The sequence below is a fragment of the Pinus tabuliformis genome, chromosome Q (genome assembly GCF_031772625.1).
Source record: "Pinus tabuliformis cultivar Carrire ecotype Pingquan chromosome Q, CPIR1, whole genome shotgun sequence".
NCBI lineage: Eukaryota > Viridiplantae > Streptophyta > Pinopsida > Pinales > Pinaceae > Pinus > Pinus tabuliformis.
In genome coordinates this window covers 559,078,885-559,084,235 of record NC_142296.1, presented here as the reverse complement: position 1 = coordinate 559,084,235, position 5,351 = coordinate 559,078,885, and the positions used below count along the sequence as shown (strand labels likewise).

The 5,351-nt window shown below is 40.6% G+C and overlaps 1 pseudogene; it reads left to right on the top strand.

The window, feature by feature from the left end:
- The first annotated feature begins 3,204 nt into the window (after window positions 1–3,204).
- Window positions 3,205–5,139, top strand: LOC149220665 (3-phosphoinositide-dependent protein kinase 2 pseudogene; annotated as a pseudogene).
- Window positions 5,140–5,351: the final 212 nt, after the last annotated feature.

Below are 5,351 nucleotides of genomic sequence, written 5' to 3'. Positions count from 1 at the left end.
TGGCTCAATTAGATGAGAATCGACGTAATGCTGCATTGGCGATCGAGACTCACGCAAAACGTATGAAAGCTCAGTATGATCGAAATGTGACCCCTCGAAATTTTTCGGAAGGAGATCTAGTCTTAGTGTACGATCAAGTTAATGATAAATTAGGCGCTGGAAAATTCATTTCTATGTGGCATGGTCCCTATGTTGTCAAGCGAAAGCTAGCAAAAGGGGCCTATGAATTGGTAGACTTTGACAGGGACTCTTTAGGTAAACCCAGAAATGGTCTTTACCTGAAGAGGTATTATGCTTAAAGAATGGGTATGGAGATTTTTAGTTAGGATAGGTTTTCTTTCTAGCTGGTGTGTTTTATTTTAAAAAGTGTGCTTAGCTTAGAGAGTGTTTTTTCGTCATTATTCCTACTTATCTTGGTTTTACTCTTGATATTGCAGATGTCGATGCCTCTCCAAACATACATAGGTTTCGCTGATGGTGCTTGTCGTAATACACGGAACATTTCTTCCGTAGCTTGGGTTATCTATTCACCCTCTAACGAGTTAGTATCTATGCATGGGGTAAGCCTCGGTCAAACAACGAACAACATTGCCGAGTATAGTGCAGTGATTGAGTTATTATATGAATCTATTTCATTTAGGATTCGGAGTTTGATAGTGAGGTTAGATTCTGAACTCATTGTATTACAGCTTAATAGAGTGTATGCCATTAGAAATCCAGTGTTATTAAGATTATTTTTGAGAGTGCATCTCTTGGAATGTGAATTTGATTATATTGAATATCAGCATATTCCAAGATCTTTAAATACATTAGCAGATGCAATTGCTTCTCGAATGTTAAGTAGACATTTGCAATAATCATACATGTAAATTTAAAACCATTCCATAACATGATTTACAAGATAAGCCGATAATAGTGATATATATATATATAGGAGTGTGTCAAAAAATACATCGTCCTCGATCATAGGTTGAAAAACACCTTATGATCGGCAAAAATGATAAGTACAAAAAACAAAAATGTCATATGTTCCCACAATAGGCGATCATCCTATCACTAGTGATGATCTCGATAAGAAACCACTACACGGGCCACCTTGCAAAGGAACCTCCTAAAAGGTCCTGGGACCCCAATCACATAGCGCTAAAGTCGACGAGGAATGTCATCTATAGTGGTCTCCGGAATATCTCCTGTCAAGCACTCGAGATGACCCTCAACCTCGGCCAAAACCTCTGCTGATTCTTCCTGTGGGGCTGGCGCGGCTGCAGTTGGTTGTTTCCTCTCGTAAGGCCAGAGAGCGGCTGGTCGCTATGGACCCACATCTACATTTGAAACTTTTACTATCAGTTTTGGGACGATGGAAAAATAATAATAAAAAGTTAAAATAGGAAAAATGTTGAAAATGATTTTACCTGAGTCATCCCATTGCTCTCCTGGTGGAAGAGCCATGTCTGGGTCACCACAAAAATCTACCCCAAAGTAAGGGAAGTCCTGAATAGAAAAAACTTGGTTTTCCAACCATTGGAAATACTCAGGTTTGAATCGGACAACCTCTGTCTCCTCGTCCCGATGATGGGCCATAACTGCGACCCATCGCATCAGTTTGGGCTCTCGAGGAAGCCCAGCTCCAACAGTAAGGTGCTGCGAGATCAACATGGGAACCCTCTCCAGACCAAAGCTCACAACCAAAGCCCCATAACCAAAGGTCTTTAGTTGTCCGTTCTTGGCTCTGGTTAGTTGGCCTTTCACATTGGCCAACACAGCATCGCACCAGTTGAAGATGGTGCCTCGAAAGCAGTCAACTGCCATACGCATCTGGGATCCGGTGGCAACATGTAATGCGGCACTCCCGCAAAGTCTGGTGACAGTAAATGTGAACACCATGAGTTCAGAAAGGGATATGGTTTTTATGTCTATCCCTTTGTCTCTAGCCTGGTTGTTGCAGAACTCTAGCCGGAGGCTATCGACAGACTGGCCACCTGGCCTAGTCCCGAATAGAGTCAAGTCTTCGCCTCTCTTAGGCAAACCAGTCAAGAAATATATGTCTGCCGGCTCGATTTCGAGCTGGTGACCACCAATGAAGAAGCACTGGTCCTGTATGCTCCTTCTGTCAACCAGCCACTCTAAGAAATCCACCTGGGCCCTCATGCCTGGTATGGCCCAGAATTTGTACAAGCCGTAGGCCTTCTGTTATCACTGAAAATGCTGTTGTCAAAATTTTTGGTCTAGCTTAAAGAGTGGGTGTTTTCGCAGCGCCTGAATTATTTTTAGCAGTTTCGCAGCGCTACCTGTTTGCGTGGTTTCGTAGCGTGCTGCGAAATTGGGAATTGGTTCAAGTTTTCAGCGAAGGTCTAAATCCTAGCATGCCTATTGTATAGAGTTTTGCTTCCCTCCAGGGATGTTGATGAGGGCAGTGACAGTGTGTCCAAGGAGGCACCCTATGATGATGCAGCTATTGTGGGTTTGGCATCAAGTACATTAAGGGAGTTATCTCTGAAGTCTGGTTCATGGGTGATTGTGAAAGATGTACATACTAATGTGGGAGACTTGCAGGAGATTTTGTGTTGAATCCTCCAGACAAAGAATCTATTAAATTCCATAAAACATAGAGTGTTTGATATTTGGGATTGTCTTTTCACAATCTGTAACTTCTTTCACAAAACAGGGCGCCACAATGGATTGAAAGATTTGAAAAATATTTATGATAAAGTTCATATTCACACCTTGTTCAAGGATAAAGATAAGGATACTTCGGCTTTTCAATCTGAGGATGATTGATTTTTCGGTCATAAGTGACCTCTAAGGAAGATTGTCTAAAGCAGAGGTTTGACCGTTTTGTCGTTGCATTGGAAGATGTTTCCAAAGATGCGCTACTTTTCTTAAAAGACAAAGCCTTGGAACTCTTGAATTCCTTGTTTCTGTTTCACTGCAAAATATGGTACCCAAGGTTAAATGTTTTTCCTATATATTGTGCTCGGTCTTTTTCCAATGGATACCTTACACTTTGTAAAGTCACTGCTGCACAGAAAAAGATATATGGGAACTGAAAGATCTAGGACATCAAACAGCTCAGAGGATTGTTCTGGTTTCTGGTCCATTGCATTCTGTGCGAGAAATAAACCAAAATTTTCCAAATTTGGTTTCGTTTTGTCTCGAATGAAGCTTAATCAGTTAATCAAAGATGAAATTATTACCAATTAGCGCATGGTGCCTTCAGGAAAATCCCTGATAGAAATAAATGGAGATTTAGTAAACGTCGAGAGCATTGATCTTTTCTCGTTGATGGGATTGGTTCGTGGTGAATTGTCATTGGCAGACCAAGTAGCAAGGTTAAAAGTTCTTCGAAAGGTAATGAAGATGTTACTATATACACCTGCGCCATCCGAACAGGGTTCTTTTCGTTCAAGACTTTCGTTCTATCCTCGTAAACTATCTGAGCAATCTTAGGATAAAAGTTAAATGTAATTTAATGTGGACATAATGCACTTTTAAACAAGAACGAAATTTCAGGTCATTGGTTTGGCACCGACGTGAATCATAATACAGATGGCGCTGAAGGAGTTAGGTTTAGCCTTTTGGCTGATCTATATACGTCCACGTCCTCGGTATCATGCTAAATCGAATCCTCATGACCGTGAATGATGTTAAGGGGCACATAAGAAAGGGCCTACAATTTATTTCTCCGGAGCCTACAGAATCGAGACAATTGGATGGCGGAGAATTCAAGTAGCAGACAACAAAACCAGTGAATCTCCATCTGGCGGTTCGTTTGCAACTCGTGCCTAACCTCATGATATCTTCCAAGCAGTAAATACTTTATCTGATGTGTTTTCTCAGAAAGGGAGTTCATTTGTTCATAATATATTACAGAGAAGATCTAGGTTGCTTCCAGAAGAAACAGATGGATCCTCGGCTTTACTTAATTCACCAGTTCATATCACAGCTCTGAAATTTGAGAATTAAATTAACCAAGTTCTTCATGGCCTAAAAAAACAGAGTCTCAAGAAGCAGAATATAAGTTTGCCCATGAAGAACTATATTTCCTCTGTTACTTACAATACCTTGTTGCTGGGAGAATTCATACATCCAGCAGTTGAATGCCATGGTGCTGCACGAATAGTCAGAGGCTGTGCAATTTATATCAGAGAAACTGGAGCACTTTGCCAAATAGTGGTGACCGGAATATACTCTTTAAATGTTTTCCTTTCTGCGCCAGTTATGATTCTTTTTATTTAAATTCATATTACAATTTCAGGTGAAGATGATTTTTAGAGTTGGAAAGGGCTATTTTGTATACAGTAAGTCGAAGGCCTTAGCTGCGCTAAATGGTATGAGGATGGAAAACTCAAACAAACTGGAAACGATCTATGGGCACTGGGTTGCACTTTGTATCAGATGCTGTCTGACATATCACCTTTTAAAGATGGCAGTGAGTGGCTCACATTCCAAAGGATCATGGATAAAGGTTTCAAATTTCCTGAATATTTTTCTTATGAAGCACGGCACCTTATTGATTGTTTGCTGGATATGGACCCATCTAAAAGATTGGCTTCTGGCCCTGAAGGGTATGCTTCTCTCAAGAGTCATCCTTTCTTCAAGAGAGTTGACTGGGATAATGTTAGGGGTATGCTGGCTCCAAAGTTAGCCCCACCATTAACTGTTGACAAGGAAGATGAAGCTGAAGATGCTGGGTGGTTTCTTTCACATGCTGGATATGGTTCTACTAATGATGAAGCACCTCCCAAAGAGAAAGAGTTGGCCTCATCATCAGTGGCAGTAGAGAATAAGGAGCACAAGGCTAAATTTTATACTATCGATGCTTTTGACTCTAAATGGGAGAAATTTCTAGATCCAGGGGAGTTCATTGTGATGGTTTCATTGGTTAAGAAAATTCGGAAACTTTACAACAAAAAGATGCAGCTGATGCTGACAGACAAGCCAAAGTTGATATATGTAGACCTAGTCAAATTGGTACAGAAGGGTGAGATAGTTTGGTATGATAATCTTAAGGAGCTTAATGTCCAAGTGTTGAATTCTTCCAACTTTAAGATCTGTACTTTAAAAAGGATCACCTCATTTGAAGATTTGAAGACAGCAAGGAATACTACACTGACTTTACGTTCCAGTTGGGATTTATGAAGGCTTAATTTATTTGTGGTATGTGACAAATCTATCTCCTTCAGGTGTGAGGAGTATCTTGAGCAAAAGGTTATACCAATAGAAGGATCAAGACATTATTACTCATCTTCTGTGGACGGTCCAGTACGCAGTAAATTACCTTACATGGATGTTGTGGGAGGTTCCAAGAGTCCTTTAACAGAGGAGACAAGTTTTTCCTCAGGAGAGATATT